Source organism: Triplophysa rosa, linkage group LG13, assembly GCF_024868665.1.
Source record: "Triplophysa rosa linkage group LG13, Trosa_1v2, whole genome shotgun sequence".
NCBI classification, from domain to species: Eukaryota; Metazoa; Chordata; class Actinopteri; order Cypriniformes; family Nemacheilidae; genus Triplophysa; species Triplophysa rosa.
The window spans coordinates 16,682,218-16,702,664 of NC_079902.1; the positions used below are offsets into that span (position 1 = coordinate 16,682,218).

Here is a 20,447-nt window from a genome sequence, read left to right on the forward strand (position 1 = left end):
TCTCTCACTTTCTCTCGCTCACGCCTCATGACTACATTCTGAATCTGTCTCTTATTGACTGTGCCTTGAGGTCTCTGTGTTTCCAGACTGGCCTCCAGGGCTTCAAATGAAGTGAGGGCAGACTGAAAGAGTCCAAACCCCGAAACTGGGGTTAAAGATGGTTCAGAGCTCTTCCTCGAGGCCAAGTGCTTATATTGATCCCCGCAGCAAATGCAGAGAGGAGACATGCATTTAACATTAGCCGAGTCGAAGAGAGGCGGCCTGTCCCGTAAATCAATCAGTGTGAAATTGAACATTATGCCTCCTGACAGAACAAAGGAGCCGATGTTTCATTCCGTTTCTGTAAAGAGGAGGAAAAACTTTGAGCAGCGTATTATTCTCTCAAATGCTGCACACGGAGGACTCTCCATGGCAGGCTTCAGGAAGACATTTGTTAATTCATTATCGACAGTCGGCGTTCAACAGAGGAGCCAAAGGATTACGCGAGTTGCATCTATTTGGTGTGACCGGCTGCTTGTTTTCATTCCGGAGATTCTTTCTCCCTCAGACTTGGACCTTTTTTAACCATTGCAAAACCAGACCGAAGCTCTATTGTCCGAATGGTCGTTTCAACTGTTGGCTGGGCTGATGGTATGCAATGTGTTCTTTGGATAGGCAAGGTTGAGTGAGCTTGTTGCAGTGTGCCCAAGGGCTTCATGCGGTCTTAAGCAGAGCACACAGCGGAAGAGTGACAACGAAAACCTTCTGAATCCTAAATCTGCATATATGTGTGTTTGAGCGTGTATAAATAGCCTGCCAACCATCCTTTTATGTTGGGTAGGATCATATGACAATGGGATAGCCTTAATAATTTTCCGTGCATGCGCTCGTTCATCTATAGTGAGGCATTTTTCCTTTGAAATGCTCTGTTGTTGTGTCTTGTTAGCCTTTCTGTGTCAAATGAAAATCTGAGTTGACATTGCGGTATTGATTTCCTTACAGGCGGATAAAGGATTCCTCCGATAGCTGATTGCGGCAAACGAAGATGGGGTAAAGACCACACACACATACACACGTCATCTCACAAACACGCACACACACAGAATGTAGATTACAGTTATTAGTTTGCACCTGTGGCAAAATCAATAGCCAGACTCAGACGAGACAGGTGTACAGAAATATCCTCTTCTCATATATTGTTAACTTGAGGTTATACACTTACATTTGAAGATTATTGCCAAAGAAAAGAACGTTACAGACAGGAGTGAGTGTGTACAGTACGTTTTCTTTGCATGAAAAACACAATGCTGGAAGACGTGATGTTTTGTATACTCATCAGCCAATTTGAGCTGTAAACAATATCAAGACCTGCAGGTTCCCCTGCTGTGGTTTGGATACTGGTCTCTCCAGCATCATAATTCTTAATAGCTTAACTAGCACATATTGCTTGTTAAACCAGCTTAGATTGACGTTTTATTGATAAAATTTGCATGTGCAGTATGGTTTAAATGATAGTCACAGACAAGGTTGCATTTTTATCCGTGAAATTCTCCAGAGTAAACAAAAACAAATTAATTGGTGGAGAACACGACACAGTGTGACATCCTAATAACCAAGAAATATATTTCATCATTTGCTTGGTTGTTTGCCCAAATGGCTAATGTATCTAGACGTGTTTTTAAAGGGGTCATATGGCGCGAACACGTGTTTTTCTGTGTCTTTGGTGTGTTATAAGATGCCCATGCATGTATTAGACACGTACATTTGCAAAAATGAAAGTGTCGGAACAAAGATGCATTCTATCTAAAAGTGAATGCTCACCCAGACCTGCCTGAAACACCTCGTGTAACCACACACCCACAAATCTACTTCAGTTCGTGGTATGAGTTGACTAAGACCGCCCAAATGTACAAGCAAGTAAGGTGGGCGTACCTGTCAGTACAATTGCTTTGGAACCTGATGTTCCAAAAATAGTAAGAGGTGTTACATTTCCGTCACACACTTGCAGTATTCGACCAATCACTACGCACTGGTTAACTGGCCAATCATAGCACACCTCACTTTTCAGAGCGGACTCGGAGTGGTGGAAGAACCCAAATGCAGGCAGGCAGTGAAGGGGTTAACAAACAAGACTTTAATATACACAAAACGCAAAACAAAACAAACACCCACAATGGGGGAAAACGGAACTAAGAAATATATATAAAACAAAAGACTTCCCACGTGGGGGCAAAACGAAAACAAGGACAGCAAATCTAAACTAAAGGACACGACCAAACGTCTTACACCACAACACGACAGGGTAGAACACAAAACTCACAGAACACGGGCAAGGCTGGGAACAGGAACACTGGACGAGGTACATAGCACATAAACAGTACACAGTACACAGACCAAAAGTAATACACCAGCAACAAGACAGTGAAACAAAGGCATTTTAAAGGCAAGACAAACGAAGGATAATTACACAGGGAAGGTGGGAAACATTAGACACGGCAGGGAAGCAATACATGAAACGAGAGGGGCAGGGCCAATGACAAGACACTGGAGAGAACGCATATCATTGTCAAAAGGACAATAATATGTTTCTCTCCACACATAACCAAAGACTTTGTCATGGCTCTGCCTCAGGACCAGGAAATCCAAGACTAGGTGGGGCAGAACCATGACAGAAGCCCCCCCTTTAATGAGCACCTCCAGGTGCTCACCAAGGGGTAGACAGATGAGACAAGGTGGACTGGGTGACAGACAAGACAAGGCAATACAGAGAAAACAAAATCAGGGGCAGACATGACAAGATAACAACAGGATTGGGCTGGGATAATAAAAATAATAAACATGGGAGGGGGGTGGGGACAGACAAGGGTTTATGGGAGGAACAGTCTTAGGGGGAATAGTCCTAGTCCCCGGCTGCGCTCGAGGGCGCGGAGTACTGGGGGTCTTGGGGGGGAGTCATAGGGGGGACAAGGCTGGGCGCCGGATGGAAGGCCGGCCGCACACTGGCTGGAAGGCCGTCTGGAAGGCCGGCTGGACAGGGCTTGACGCTGGCTGGGACGCCGGCTGCTGCACCGGCTGGGACGCCGACTGGACACCGGACTGGATTCCGGCTGCACCGAACTGGATGCCGGCTGCACCGAACTAGACGCCGGCTGCACCGGACTGGACGCCGGCTGCACCGGACTGGGTGCCGGCTGCTGCACCGGCTGGGACACCGACTGGACACCGGACTGGATTCCGGCTGCACCGAACTGGATGCCGGCTGCACCAAACTGGAAGCCGGCTGCACCGAACTGGAAGCCGGCTGCACCGGACTAGATGCCGGCTGCACCGGACTGGACGCCGGCTGCACCGGACTGGGTGCCGGCTGCTGCACCGGCTGGGACGCCGACTGGACACCGGACTGGATTCCGGCTGCACCGAACTGGATGCCGGCTGCACCAAACTGGAAGCCGGCTGCACCGAACTGGAAGCCGGCTGCACCGGACTAGATGCCGGCTGCACCGGACTGGACGCCGGCTGCACCGGACTGGGTGCCGGCTGCTGCACCGGCTGGGACGCCGACTGGACACCGGACTGGATTCCGGCTGCACCGAACTGGATGCCGGCTGCACCAAACTGGAAGCCGGCTGCACCGAACTGGAAGCCGGCTGCACCGGACTAGATGCCGGCTGCACCGGACTGGACGCCGGCTGCACCGGACTGGGTGCCGGCTGCTGCACCGGCTGGGACGCCGACTGGACACCGGACTGGATTCCGGCTGCACCGAACTGGATGCCGGCTGCACCAAACTGGAAGCCGGCTGCACCGAACTGGAAGCCGGCTGCACCGGACTAGACGCCGGCTGCACCGGACTGGACGCCGGCTGCACCGGACTGGGTGCCGGCTGCTGCACCGGCTGGGACGCCGACTGGACACCGGACTGGATTCCGGCTGCACCGAACTGGATGCCGGCTGCACCAAACTGGAAGCCGGCTGCACCGAACTGGAAGCCGGCTGCACCGGACTAGACGCCGGCTGCATCGGACTGGACGCCGGCTGCACCGGACTGGGTGCCGGCTGCTGCACCGGCTGGGACGCCGACTGGACACCGGACTGGATTCCGGCTGCACCGAACTGGAAGCCGGCTGCACCGGACTGGATGCCGGCTGCACCGGACTGGATTCCGGCTGCACCGGATTGGGCGCCGGCTGCTGCACTGGACTGGACGCCGGCTGCACCAGACTGGACGCCGGCTGCACCGCACTGGAAGCCGGCTGCACCGGACTGGATGCCGGCTGCACCGGACTGGATGCCGGCTGCTGCACTGGACTGGACGCCGACTGCACCGGACTGGATACCGGCTGCACCGGACTGGATACCGGCTGCACCGGACTGGGCGCCGGCTGCTGCACCGGACTGGACGCTGCTGGACTGGATTCCGGCCGCACCGGACTGGACGCTCCTCTGCTGCGCCTCTCCCTCCTTCTCCGCACCACCGGATCCATAGCCGACCTTGGCGAATCCGTGGGGACCAGAGGGAGTTCCGCAGTGGAGGAGTCCACCAACCCCCTCTCCCGCCCACTACCGGTGCAGCCAGAATGAACGGGGACCATGGAGCTCAAGCCAGAGGGTACTGAGTCCCCCCGGGTAGCGGCAGCCAGGTTGAGGCCCTCCGCCGTGATCGACCGCGAGGTGGAAGTCCCACGTGGAACCCCACCCCCGGGATCGTCCTGGTTGGCCACGAACCTGACCATTTTCGCGAACCCTAGGGGACCCAGCAGCCTCTTCTCAGACAGGGTGAGGCGCTGAGTGAGGCAGCAGTTGAAGATCGTCTTCAACTCTGCCTCGTTGAACTCAGTCGCCTCAGCAACCGCCGAGAATGCCCCGGCGAACTCCCGGTTCCCGTAGTCCCCCTGCCGGAAACCTAGCAGCAAGCGGGTGGGAAACATTAGACACGGCAGGGAAGCAATACATGACACGAGAGGGGCGGGGCCAATGACAAGACACTGGAGAGAACGCATATCATTGTCAAAAGGACAATAATATGTTTCTCTCCACACATAACCAAAGACTTTGTCATGGCTCTGCCTCAGGACCAGGAAATCCAAGACTAGGTGAGGCAGAACAATGACAGATGAGCTTTATTAAAAATCTGCAAGTTTCAGAGAGGCGGGGAAAAGAGGAGATACAAACAAGCACATTATGTGGAAAATACAGCATTTTTCAACCTTAAATCGAGTATACACATTGAATTACATTGAACAACTTGGTGTTTTGTTAATAATGAAGCATGGTAGGACCTTGTCTGCATCATCCGCAAAACAAAATGACAGCCCGTACACAAGCTCTGAATTATTCACGATTACAAATGCACTCGCTCTTAAACACGCCTTCCAAATGAAATGTGTGTCACATCCCAAAAACACATAAATGAGGAAATAAATGACGGCAGATTTCAGAGAGGTGTCTTGCAATATGAATCTCCATTTGGCTCCGTGCCCATAGGTCCTCTGGTGGCTTGAGACAAGGTGGGGATATTTTATTCGTGTTATCAGGAAGTTTCTCTCTCTATGCCCCTGCATTTGGCTTCTCAAATGGATGAACAAGATGAGGCTTTGAGAAGAAACACTCCAATTCGTACATTCTAATTTCAGTTTTTTTGAGGTTGCCCTCTCTCTCTGTGCTGCTGTGTATGCATGAGGCAGCGAGGCATCTGTTCTGCTACGTTCAAAAAAGAGCCCTTGATATTCCTCTGCCTTTCTGTCTGTCTCATCCAAGCTTTCATTTTCATTTTCTATCTCTTTCTCACTCTCTTTCCTCTTGCATGTCGCAGCCTGAGTTTTGGAATGGGGTTTTTCCAATCTTTCCAAAATAATTACACCACTTGGTCTCCATCTCTTCTCCCACCTTCACTCCTTCCATCTGCTGTGTCTTTTTCAGTAGGGCTGAATATTGCTTTAGCAATCATGCAACCGGAGGGACCGGACTCTTACATTGTTCTTTGATGGTTCTGCCACCGCTGGAATGAGTGAGAAGGAGGATGAGAGAGAGACGTTGGCTGTGTTTTAAATGGCTTGCTGTAATACTGCTTTCACTGTAGCAGTAGTATATAGTGTGCACGGTTGGGTGACCTACTATAGACTATTTCACAAGACGTAAACAACACTGGTCCAAAAGCAGTTCAGTTTTTATTTATTTATAGAATTATATATATATATATATATATATATATATATAGAGAGAGAGAGAGAGAGAGAATTAAGTCTGAAAGATGTTAGTTTTAAGTTTTGATTCAGTTTTAAATGTGACACTTTCTTTTTCTCTTTAATGAAAGCTTTGGGGCCAAGCACATTCTTGTGATGCTCTTGGACATTCAGCATTCTACGAAGGTCTCAGAGTAATCAGTCACATGACATTCATGGATCAGGTAATTGGCTCAGAAAAACACCTGGCTATAGAAGTCACGGTTTACTTCCAGCGGGACATAGTCACTATACTATTGTATAAACTACAATTAAAGGTCCAATTTGTAGTTTTTTTTTGAGGCTCTATTGAGAGAAATGCAATATAATATACATAACTATGTCTTCAGAGGTGTATAAAGACCTTACATAATGTAGCGTTATGTTTTTATTATTAGAATGAACTATTTCTATCTACATACACCATGGGTCCCCTTGCATGGAATTCGCCCTGTTGTTTCTACAGCAGCCCAACATCTTATAGTGTGTTCAGACCAAACGCGAATGAAGCATTAAGCACGAGTGATTTACATGTTAAGTCAATGCAAAGATGCGATAGACCTACTTGCGGTGCGAATTGAGCGTTTCGGGCGTTTGACGTGTGATTCGCGCGAGTTGAAAAATCTGAATTTTGCCGAAAATTCGCGCCGTGTTAATCAATCAGGAGCTTGCTCTAGTAGTGACGTGCAGTGTCTGTGCACGAAGGCAGCCCAGAGAAACAGATAAGCAGCGCAACTGAAGTCTATCTGAATTATAAACAGAGAGCGTCTTTGTAATAACTAATCACATATTTAAAAACTACAATACTAATTTCTTGCTAGAAATGCAATCAGACGTTGTTGAAAGTGAAAATGAAACACATTTATACAAAACTATGCTCCAACGGGCGTTTCGGCCGCCATTTTATTTTTTAGAGCTTGCATCTGTTGTGAATTTCACGCATGAATGACGTGAATTTCAAGTGCGAATGACGCGAGTAAACTCAAAATGTTCAAGTGTCCAACTACGTGCGAATAGCGAGATTCATTCGCGCAAGTCGCGTTTGGTCTGAACACACTATTAGTTCAGTGCAGCCACCGTAGTGCTTCAAAGGGAGGGGTGGAGTGAGCCGTTGGTTGCAATTTGCAACCTCACCACTAGATGCAGCTAAAATCTCCACATTGCTCTTTTAAGATTCATTTTTCAGGTATACGCCTGTTTCACAAAATGGCGACAGAGACCATAAGTAGGGAAAAACCTTTTCCTGCCGCACTGCTGCCATAGCCATTCATTCAGCTTGTTTTCTCACAGGCATTCATTTTATTTACCAAAAGCAACAGAGGCATATTTACTACACAGTATTTAGTAAATAGCAAGCTAATATTCATTTCTGAACATAACCATAGACATAGGTACACACAGATAGATAAGTCGGGAGAGAGAGAAGATGAGATGAGAAGGTAGAGGAAATGACAATCCACTCCTCCTCTTCCTGTATCCAAATGGGGGTCATAGTCTGGGCAGGTGGTACTAATTATGAGCCTTTTCAACAGAATCCAATCCAATCAGTCTAAATGCAATCAGTTGAGTGATCCTCTCTCTCTGTCTCGCTCTCGCTCTCTCTCTCTCTCTCTCTTTCTCCCTCTCAATCTCATATAATCACTCATGCACTCTGGTCTGCAGGTAAAGTTAGATCAGCCAATTTTTGACTGGATGATATCAAAACATAATTCAGCACTACAGAGACATAATCGTATCTCAAAGGACTAAAAATAATTCGCACAGCAATCGTGCGCATTACTAATATTCTGACATCAACATGGTAATGCGCAGCACGCAGTAGGAAATGGCTTTTCACCACAGTGCGTGGTTTTAAAAGCCTCCCTTGTTAGGGCTTTTTGGCTGAGTGTTTGTAGGAAAAAGAAGATGAGGTGTGAGAATGTGGTGTTCATTTGCATGCATATTATTGTTCTCTTTCCTGGGTTTTGGTGATTCAATTAAAGACCAGTTGATGAAAGATGAGATGATGCAGGTGCAGGAAAAAGAATGCAGATCCAGTGAAAAGGTGAGTTTTTATGATATGCGTTTATTTCACAAGCTCTTCTTTGGTTGTGCCACGGTGCCTATTACAGGCTGTCAGTGTGCACCAACAAACAGAGCACCAACGTATTTACTCTTTTCATCCTATGAATATTTTAGAGAATAGTCTGCATACTAATGCCGGGGTCTCACCAAAATATTTTTTAAATCTTTTAAGAGTTTTAAACTGTGAGAGACCACAAACATCGCGGAGCGAGACCGGAGTAGCTTGAGTATGTGTGTGTGCGCGTGTCTGTGTATTTATACAACTTACTTAATGAGAAGGGTGGGCCTGCTTATTCTGCATAATCTGTTCCCAAGATGGTTCGCAGGACAAAAGGGCAACACGCATGTCCGGAGAAGCATCCAGTTCGTTTCGCTGTCTCGTCTTCATTTTGGTCAAAACGGAAAATCCTGTTTCACACATATAGGTGGTTGTGAAGGGTATAGCAATAAAATGCTTGCTTTGCTCAGCATGGGATAGCCTACTCCGTGGAAAGGCCTATCCAGAACGAAGACAATTTTACTGTTTTATGACGAGTTTTCAACGTGCTGTCACAAGTAAGCCGAAGCATTTCTGATTCTTCTTCAGAGGTTAAATTCAGTTTAGCAATTGATTCTGGAGTTTCAAAGTCAAAGGGATTTTTCACCCACTCCTTGTCTTTTAATTCACCAAACTTCTCCTTGGGAAAGTGCAGAAACTGCACATCAGTGCATCCAGATGTGACTGAATGAGACGTGTTAGACTTGTGACCGATTTCTTGCAAACATCATTTTCTTCAATGTGTCTCATCATTGTCGGAAACATATAGTAGCTTGAGGTTTTGAGTCGCAGCTGCCAGAGTTCGAGTGATTTCTGGAAAGGCTGAATTTGTTCGTAGTGTCTGAAAATATTTACCTCCCGTCCTTGCAGTTTTAGATTCAGTTCGTTTAGAACAGAAAATATGTCGGCAAGATAAGACAGGGTTAAAAGCCATTTCTCATCGCGGAATGAGCTTGCGAGAGGTGACCGTTTCTCCGTAAGAAAAGCATGTATTTCATCCCTCAACTCGTACACTCGGCTGACCACCCTTTCCTTTGACAACCATATCACATCTGTATGAAAGAGTAAATGTTTGTGCTCGGCTCCCATTTCAGTACACAAGGCCTCGAAAAGTCGACTAATAAGAGCACTGCCTTTAATAAAGTTCACACCTTTGACAATGTCTTTCATCACTACTTCAAGTTCCGGTGGTATTCCTTTTGATGCTAAAGTTTTGCGATGAATGAAACTAGGGCTGGGCGGAATGATGGAATATTCCGTTACCACGGAATAAAATGTCAACCGTAGGAGATTTTTCTATTCCGTGTATTCCGCGGAATGTAAATAAGTAGGCGTGGTTAACTCGGCGCTCTGCAAATTAGGCGCTATTCTGAAAAAAACTAATGAATTAATCCACGCGTAACAAATGAACGTATCAAACATTCTTTTGACCTTCGTTCAGTCTGTAGTTTAGTGATCCGCTCCAGTCCGGCGCTTCTCTCACCCGCAGTGCTCCTGCAGGGATCTGCGCCAGCATTTAAAAAAGCTCATTCTCAACACGTATTTCAGAAGTCAGGTTGTTTTGAAAAGCTGTTAATAGTTTTATAAAGTTTAACTTCAGGCGAGCCAAGGTGAAACTTGCATTGAAATGCGCGATGATGCTCGCGAGCGCATGAGCGCTTTGATGTGACGCGCTTCTACCTCCAGTTTTGGGAGACGCGTGAGGAGTCACCAGAGACTCGCAGTGCAAAAACAAGCCCGAGAATAAACAAACCTAAAGACAGAGAGTCGCAACACACTAAAAGTGCTCATCTAATAGAGAGTGAAGAGCGATAAAGACCTACAGTACAGACCCCATGAACACCAGTTTAGTCATATACTGTACTCTCATTGTTTGTGCATATTCATACTTTATTGTTATATATGTTGTCTATCTTCCTACTGTATACATATGATATAGCCAGAAGATAAATATGAATAAATAATACATCTGATTATCAGAACTTAATTTGATATCTTTAGTACATTTTCATAACTTGCCTACATTTTAACTATGGTGAGCATTTAAATGAACTGTAATAAATAAATTAGTTAAATCAATCTAAGAAAAATGAGGTATAAAATATAGAATTATAATGGGAGATTGTTTCATGAAATATATCGTTACCGTGAAATAAAATTACTCATTCCGTGAAAAAGATTTTTGGCCATTCCGCCCACCTCTAAATGAAACAATGATTCCAAACAATGTTCTGTCCTGCTGCATCCTTAATTCTTCTGACAACTCCGCTATGTTTTCCAGTCATGTTGGCCGCTCTGTCGCTGGTGATGCCTTTGCAGTTAGCTCAATCCAGACCGCATTTAGTCATGAAAGCATTTAACTCTTCAAAAATTTGAGCTCCTGACATGCTAGAAGGTAGCGTTAGGCAGCACAAAAGATCTTCAATGAATTCTCCTTGCCAAATGTAACGAACATAAACAACTAACGTAGCACTTGATGAAACATCAGTGCTTTCGTCCAGCTGAATAGCTAAATCTTTTGCTGACTTCAGTCTCTCTATAAGGTGGTTTTCCAATTCGACGTGACACCGTATTGTCACTAAGAGGAATTAGGTTTAGCTTTTGAGATGCCTTTTCATCCAGAACTGTATTAGCTATGTGCAGCAGGCAGTATTAATCTGTCTGCAATTGTATGTGGCTCTTTTTCTTTGGCAATATGATATTTAACTTTATACGATGCCAGGTGCAATTTGTGATTGTGTGTTATGCTTCTACTGAGTACCTGAGCTGATGACTGAATTTCTTGAGCCTTCCTCTGAAAAAAAGCCAATGGTTTGTCCGCCAGGTCGGCATGGCACGTATATGTTTTTCTAGCTTTGCTGGCTTCAAACTGTCATTTGCCAACTTTTCCCTGCATATTACACACATTGGTATGGCAGCATGGTATGCGTCAGAACAGTTGACAAACCCAAACGTTAAGACGTCATCTTTAAATGGCCTTGCTGTGGATTTCTGCTTTTTCTTTGCTGGGACATAACTGCCATGCTATTCCTGTGCATCGCCTTCACGGTCTTTCGTGATGACCTCTGCTTCTGGAGGCAAGGATGGACGGCTGATGGCATTTCAGCTCCTTCATTTGAACAGGTCTCGCTCCCAGGCCCTCTTTTTCTTCTGAAAAAATCATAAATGGTATTTTTTGGCTTTGGCTTGCTCATGTTCAGAATAAAGACGGGTGTCACGGTACTGAAGCCTTTGCATCATCTCACAGGGAGAAAGAAAAATGGCTGTGTCAACGACACTGCATACAATTTACGTGGGTCAGGTGACACAGTGATGGATTTATGGACTTATTTTGTGTGTATTCAAATCATTTTTGAGTGTGTTTCAATTCAAAATTCTTGTTATTATTATTATTGTATAATAAAATTGAATTAATTATTTGACTAACATTTTTCTTCAATCATCCTGGCGACCCATTTTTTAATTCGCTCGACCCAGGGTTTGAAAACCACTGCTCTACTCTCAGCCAGTCTTGTCTCATTGTTCCAAGGTTACCACAGCGAGCAGGATGCCTAGACCTGATGGTAGAGCGGAGAATGGGAAGCGGCGACCTGACAGGAGCTGAGATGATAGAGCTGGATAAAGAAGGACGCGGCAACTTCACATGTCTTCACTACAAAATTTAAAATGCTATTAGATTATTAATGATAATCTTGAATCTATAATTTACCTTATTAGTAAGTTTATTTATTTTTTATTTAGCCTTGTTGTGCAAGCACTGTCGAGCTTGTGCAGAGACAGCAGCTTTTGCCAGAGGGGAACTGGAATCCCCTGGTTGGGCCTGGGTTCTCCTGAGGTTTTTTTCTCGATTGGAGTTTTGGGTTCCTCGCCACTGTTTGCATACTGTTTTGCACTATTTGCCTGGCCGGGGGGGCTGCTTTAGAATTAGAATTTTAAAGTTTTATTTAATTAATATTGAATATAGGAATTTATAGTCTGTTTAATATTTGACCTGTGTTTCTCTCTCCTTTATCTTCAATGTGTGCTTTCACTGTGCGTGCGTGTCTGTGTGTGTGTGTGTGTGTGTGTGTGTGTGTGTGTGTGCGTGCATGCTTGCGTGTGTGTGTGTGTGCATGTGCGTCCGTGTGTCTGCGCGTCCGTCTCTATATGTATGTGTGTTAGTACGTGTGCATATTGTGTGTGTGGAGTGTTTTGTATGTGGGTATGTCTGTCTTCTGTGTTTTCACCTTTTTCTTGTTTTTACAGGTATAACTTTAATTGTTTTGCTTATAGTCAATATGTCTCATGTACAGCTGCTTTGTAACAATGAAAATTGTAAAAAGCACTATATAAATAATGTTGAGTTGAGTTGATGTGACCCCACACATGAACAGATTTTGAGTCCTGACTGTGAACACAGGGAATCTTGCAAATTCTCTCAAGACTTCAGAGTAAGTTTTTATTATTTCACTGTATGTTTAATATATATGTGTTCAATATAAACAAATGTGTACATATAATCTTTTATGTGATTTAAAAAATATAATTTTTATTGTCGAGAAATTGCTCAAGCAGTGTCGTCTAAAGGTGGCACAGCACTAGATATAATTTTATTGCCATTTTCAAATATTGTTGTATTCATGTCTTCACAGTAATTAAAAAGGATGTTAATACTGGTTTGTAAAAAATAGCTGTTGACATTATCACCTGAAAAAATAGAACCTATTTTTTTCTGTTCTACCTGAAAGCATTAGCATACTCTGACTCCTTCCACTATTGTAATTTTTCGGATCCATATGTCCGTTACTTGCACATAACCTGAAATTTAATTGAAATTATTGTAATTCCGATGATAGTTTTTGTAATGCGCGTTTGACAGAAAATTGAAGGGTTTGGTTGAAGTCATGACTACGGTTGTTTTGCTGTCAGTTGGCTTTCTGATTGGGTATCATTTTGTTCCACGTGACAATCAACAGAGTTCTTGTGCGTTTGTCCTCAGGGTTTCCCACACATCAAGATTTCTGATCGTAAATATTCCACATGTTGAATAATCAAAATATTATACTTCACCTTTAAGATTTCAAAGAGTTTTAAACCTGGCAAAGGATTTTTATCTTCCCTCAAGCCTCACAACATGCATGATCAAGGCCACAGTTGTAATACACTCAGAATATTCATTCATTACATCATATAATATAATTACTCGGTTGAATATTTTAGTAAAACTTTCAGAAGATTTCTCTATTTTGTCTGTTTGAGAAAACGTAGGACTCGCTGTCTGCAATAATGCAATGCTCCTTTCCTATTGTGGAATAATAGAATTATGCATGGTATTCGCATAACAAATCCCTACTCCACCAATTAGTTTAGCCGCATTGTGTTTTTTTGGCTCTGTCTGTCTTGTGCATTATTATCATTTCCATTTCTTATACTAAGTAAGGCACTCCAGTGGCCCACGGCTAGCGTTCTCTGCCTTTATATTGGGCTGGAAGAGTCCACACAATAACACAAATCCACTCTGAATAACAATGAGGTCAGAGTGCATACATTATATCCATGATGAAAAATATTTCTTGTGTGTGTGTGATAAGATGTTTCAGTGTGACAACTGAAATACACAAGCAGCTCTGTCTATAGCTGCTTTACGTTGCTTTTTAAATGTCAGTGTTTGTAATATACTGTATGCAAAAACATTAATGAATAAATTAAGGGTCATGGTCAAAGTCTTTGCAGCATCATAGATTGCAGATTCTTGCAGTCAAGTTTTTATTTAGTTCGATGATTATAAGTCGTAGTGGTGGTTATTCAACCAGTCATTTATGTAGCTTTTGACTTGTTGTAACAACAGCGGTTACCTTTAAGTTACTTTAAAACTGTACCTGGCCAGGTTAAGATATTATACTGTATTTCTGCATTTGGCAGAAGCTTTTATCCAAAGTGACTTACATTGAATTGTATTATACATTTAGTTTCTGACTATGTGCAATCCCCTGGGATCGAACCCATGATCTTGGCATTGCTAGTGCCATGCTCTAACCACTGAGCCACAGGACAACAAGACTAACATTCCCATATTTCTTTGCAAACTAAAGAAAATGAGCAACCAAATGCACAGTGAGAACAAAATGAATAGTGGGCAAAAGTACCTGTCTGAACGCCCACTTACTTGCCCACTGCTGAGCGATAGAAAGCGAGAGAGAGAAAATACGGTTCTGATTGTTGGAGTCAGCAAGTAGAGATGTTCAAACGAGCATGTGACAGTACAGCTGTCAGCTCCTGATAAGCAAGACATTGCATTTTGGCAGACAAAACATGATTGTTTCTTCAGCGTTTGATACTGTGAAAAAGACAACCGAGACCTGGCTCGCACCGAAACGCTGAGAATTTCTACGTGGGCACCCCTGTGTGTGTTTAGGAGTGTAATGAAGCTTGAGAGAGACTAAGCCCAGTGGCTTTAAAACAGCAATGTCTGAGAGAACAGACAGAACAACTGTCCATTCAGCTCCCACATCGCTCTCCTTCTCTTAAACACACATGCACCCAAACTTTAGTAGCTGTATTAATGAGGATCTCTCATAGATTGAATATATTATTGTGTACTATAAGTTAACCTGACATTATTAGATTTAATAAACCACCTTCAATGAACAACATGTATATGTTTCACTATATTTGTTAGGATTACATTTGTGGTATAAAAATATGATTGTGATATGTATGAAAATACATCGTACTTTAATATTATTATTATTTGCAGTATAAACATAATAGTGTACTGTACCATGGCATGTTTTAGAGTACGTTGTAAATAACACTGGCTACACCATTGATACCATAGTAGGAAAACTTGCTTTATACATTTCTTTGCCCAGCTGTTAAACACAAAATAAGATATTTTGAAGAATGTAGGAAAGCAAACAGTTCTGGGTCACTTTTGACTACCATTGTCATTTTTCCTACTATAATGGGGTCCAAGAACTTTTTGGTTACAAGCATTCTTCCAAATATCTTTCTCTGTGTTCATCAGAACAAAAAAATGTATACAGATTTGGAACAGCTCGAGGGTGAGTGAATTATTACTTATTTTTTGGTAAACTGTCACTGATAATACATTTTTGGTCATTAATGAAGCAAGATACTATGCTAGAAGAGAGAAGTGCATACTTCTACTATAAAATATTAATAAATTAAAATAAAATTTACGCCGCGTGAAAGCACAGAGATTTTGGTGTCTTCGTAGTTTTCTCTTAGCTGCAGTAAGGGAAGAGTATGGGTGTTATCTAAGGACCGCAACCTCCTGGACCTCCCTCACATTAAAGCACATCTCTCAATCCGATAACATGTGTACCATCGGTTGTGCGTCCAATGAAGGTCTCTCTGAGTCATCCTCATTATTTTCCTGTGCCATGCCAATTCCTCTGAAGTTTAATTGAGGGGAAATGTCACTTAACTTTAAAATCTTGCAGTGTTTCCTCTTTCACTCTCTGTCACCTTAAGTTGGTTAGTAAAATTCACTTCATCTCTAAATTCTCTTTGGCATCTAACGTCTTGCCAGACTCTGCCACACTGATGGATTTTAAAGGAAAGCACTGGATTTCAACTAGAAGGAAGCCCAGACCACGGGCATGTTCGATAAGCATGGGGGGATGGATACTCAGGCACTTTTGTTACACATCGATATGTGTGATGGTCAACAGAGATCGACTGTAGAAGAGAATGCTGAAAGATGTATGTGATATTGAATAGCTGTCATTTTACATGAAATCCCACAAGCTTTACTATGGCTGCCATGACAGGTATTATGATAAATGTCATCAGTCTTCTCTGGTGCAAGCAGGGCTGGGTGATGTAGCAAAAAAATATTTTAGTGATTTTTTTCTGAAATGGTTCTAAGAAGTAGAACATAAAATAGTAAAAATCTAGTTAAAAAATGGTCTGTTTCCACACTGTAGTTCACTCAAAGATCTCAAGGAATAGTTTGTTTGGGTAAAGGCATCTGTTAAATAAATACCATCATGAAAATATTTAATTAATTTGTTACATTTTTAATGATTACAGAAAATGTTGTTTATTGAAACACACATTATTAACTGACTGCCAGCAACTCTCAAAGTTGATTCACAATAAAATTGTCACACTTTTGGCTAAATTTAATATTGCCCAAATTAAATTTACATTTTTTTATTTTGGCGAAGTTTAATATAGCCAAAATCCTGTGTGAGATAAACATGTTATCTATAACAACACCTATTTGTTTACTAATTATTTCTGCATGTCATCCATGTTTGATTTGTATTCAAGCTAAAAAAAATCACTACTTTGAAAGAACAAACGCTATGAACTTGTTAAAAAAGTCCTCACCAAGCATTTTAATTCATGGCCACACATCCATGTTAAAGGAGCAATGTTGGGTTTTTAGGAGGATCTATTGACAGAAATGCAAGATAATATACAAAACAATTTCTTCAGAGGTGGAAAAAGACCTTAGGTAATGAACCGTTATGTTTGTATTACCTTAGAATAAGCTATTTCTATCTACATACAGAGCGGGCCTACATACATTGAATTCCCCTCCATGTTTTGTACAGTAGCCTTAAAAGGACAAACAACTCTAAAAAGCATGTTTTTATACTTAAAATCCACAGACCCTTTATTTTATGTAATAAATAAGACATCACACTTTCTACAGTCTTTCTAATAACCGCATGATCTCTTCCTTGTGTCAACATGAGAAGCCAAGCTGTCTCAGCTGTCTTTTCATAGTGGTGGCCACCGTCGTGTTTGGACTGAGATTGGTTGCAATTCTCAAACTCACCGCTAGTGGCCGCCATAAATCCGACACTAGACCTTTAAAGTCATGTTTTCCTCTGAGAGTTTGCGGGATTAGGCCACTTTGCAATTATATTGAGGAACACTTTGCTCCGATAAACAGACAAATTATTTAAGTTCTTTGCTTTTCTATAAAGCATAGAGTGAACATAGATCTGATCAGTGTCTCAGCCCCGCTGTAAGAGCCCATAATATTTCATTTTCCATGCATCTTTCATTTTTCTCATGACTCCTTTAATACAAAGCGGCTGATGGATCGCCACAGCTTGGAAAACGAGAGAGAAATTGCAATAAGGCTCTGCTTTTATTCCCAACGCATGAAACAATGGGGAGAAAAGAAAGTGAGAGAACGGAATCTAATAAAATGTCTTCAATTAAAGTGGAATCAGGGCCGTGTTGTCTGTCAGGTTTGAGGTGGATTAGACTAGAGCTGCCGTGCTCCTCTCTAACTCCGGAGCGAGTAATGGCATTATGTGAGATGCATACACATCTGCAGACGTTCCCCCGTCTCGTGCTTTCACTTTCTGTAAGAATCACGTTTTGGATTAGGAGGCTAAAGCGCTCAAGAATCATTTTGTATGAAATTATGGACTGATGCTGTTGATTGACCCCCTCTGGTCGCTTTGATTTCTCCTCTTTCCTGAAAGTTGCTGTCGCAGGAAACTTGTAAAGGAGAATGAGTGCGTAATTACAGTCTGTGCTACAGGCCCTTTGTTCTCCCGCATACTCAGACATCATCGAGACCCACAGCAGGGGCAGCCGACTGCAAAGGTTTGCGGGTATGTGTGTGTAGGAAGGAGTGTGTCATGCACAAACAGGAACCAGAGTTATAATATAGTGGCAGATTAAAGGAAACTCTGCATACATGTTTCATCTATATTGTTTGTTAAATTTTTTTGAAATATGATTCTGTCTCTTCTATTATAAGGGAACAAATAATCTAAAGACCAAGGTCACCAGAATAGATTCAGATATTTCACATCTATAAACAAATAAACAATTGGAATTTTGGCGGAATAAACAACAACAAAAAAATCTGTCATCATTTATTCACCCTCTTGTCATTTCAAACCTGTATGACTTTCTTCAATGTTTAGTGTCGATTGACTTCCCAGTGGTTTCGTGTCCATACAATAGAAGTCAATGCGTACTGTCGTGGTTCAGTTACCAACATTCTTCAAAATATCTTCATTTGTGTTCTGCAGAAGAAAGAAAGTCATACAGGTTAGAAATGACAGGAGTGTAAATGTCAATGATGACAGAATTTTCATTTTTGTGTGAACTATCACTTTAAAGAATACTTGATTCTGACTGGACAGTTGTTTTTACCATGACCACTAAATTATAAATCTGACCATTGACCCTGGTAATCTGTTTCTCAAATCTGTATTTCAAGTTCATTTATTATTTTTTGATAAATTGTAAATAAAAAATCTACTGTAATATGTGGGATAATGTAGACTCAAAGGGTCATTATGACTAATAAACCATCTCAGCATGTTACAAGCCTTGACAAGATTAGCCCTGATCACCCTGTCTGGGTTAATTTCATTTTAATAACCGGCTGACTGTACATTTATCCCCAGGACAAGTATGTTCACGCTGAAAGTCACTGACTGCTCTTTTTCTGAGTAGCATTCTGCAGTGTGGGTTGATTCAGAGCTCATCAATGAGAGTTAAATGATTTAATCAGCTCATGAAACTAGACAGCCTTAAAGCTCACCTACAGTGAGCGAAAGAAACCGCAGTGAAAGGTACACCCACCCATTGACTAAAAACAGCAATTAGGGCTACATTACTGGTACATAATTAACCCCTGAAATGTATAATGCTTGCCTGTTGAACCTTTAAGACTGCACTTACTCTTTGGAAGTCCACTCTTTGCTTATTTTACAGCTATACATCTGGAAGCTAAACTAAGCTTACGATCTTTAAAGTCTACTCTGAGATCCTCTGCCCATATGTTGCATTACTGGTTTTGTGGGGTTAATAGATCTCAGCTCCAGGGCAGAGCGGCGTTAAATTAACAAGAGACCTCCCTGAACTCTTCCAGTTAATTCAACTATAGCAGGCCAAAACGCCATGGCCAAAGTCAACAACTGTCTCCCCTTTTCCCCAACTCAATTCAATTACAATGCTTGTTCAGTAGGAACTCTAATTGAATCCGATAAGAGATGACGATGCTAAAAAAAGACAAACAAAAAGACAGGTGGCTATGTGGATTCATGCCGTAGTTGGTGGGTTCTGTGTTGTGTTTTGGCAGATATATTTTGATCTGTTTTTAAGGCTGGAAGACCATCTTATTGTGTTTTTGTGAACCGCCTGTGTTTGAATTGCCCTCAACAGTCATGCCAGTAAAGCTAGCATCTTTATTATGGAAAGAGATGCTGTTTTCATGTGTTGTATGAAAATCTGTTTGTAAAGTCAAGGCGCGAGTGTTGAAGAAAAAGAACTCGAGCATTGAGTCACAAAGAACAGTTCAAAGCTAGTTTTCTCAGCACGCACCTTCAAATCTTATTGCAAATTGGCGAAACCGCGATCAATCTTGTTTTTTTTAGAAAGATAGAAATTACAATCAATATAAATTTTGAAAAACCTTGTGTGGAAATTAGGGCAGGTTAAGACTGAGCAAAATGCTCATTTTTCATGCACAGGTGTCACAGCTGCACAAGATGAATGTACGGGAATTACTGACATGTATTGTCAAATCCATCAAAGTCAGAGGACATTTTGACAAACTTTTCAAATTACACGGTAGGAAATGATGCAAGCACAAGCTGCTGTTGCACACAAGTACAGGAATGTAATTTCCTTTAGCCAGCTGCCACATTGTCATCTTCATCAGAATGCATTCTACTGTGCATTTCTTCTTATACCACTAAGCACAATAAATGAACTGTAACCTTATGCGGACATTAGTATGATTATAAATGTCATTCTGTACAATAGCTTGTAAATGACTTGACCAATCTTGTGGGTTTTTCAAATATGGCAATGGGCCACTTTTAGTAGGATTAAAATTAGGCATGCACCGATATGCGAATTTGAACGATAACCGATAATTCTTGAACATTGGAAGCCGATAACTGATATAATGGCCGATATACCGTACAGTACAACTAAATATTAATATAACATTTTCTGAGAATGAGAAAAAAACAATTCCCCTGAAAATCATGTACCAAGCCTACTTTACACTAATTCAAGATTCTTTAACTTTTAAACTTTTCTGGTATAATGTTTATTTAATAAACAAATGAAAGATGTTCTTCCAGAGCAACACAGAAAGGTATTCTCAATAGCCACAAGTCTAACAGGTCTCAAGACAGAAAGCATTC

At 42.3% G+C, this 20,447-nt stretch overlaps 1 long non-coding RNA gene across 1 annotated transcript; it reads left to right on the forward strand.

The window, feature by feature from the left end:
• The first annotated feature begins 433 nt into the window (after nt 1-433).
• On the forward strand, nt 434-12,067 carry LOC130564211 (uncharacterized). The gene is made up of 3 exons (XR_008964219.1): nt 434-630; nt 982-1,029; nt 11,831-12,067. It is a non-coding gene; the product is annotated as an uncharacterized LOC130564211 (long non-coding RNA).
• Nucleotides 12,068-20,447: the final 8,380 nt, after the last annotated feature.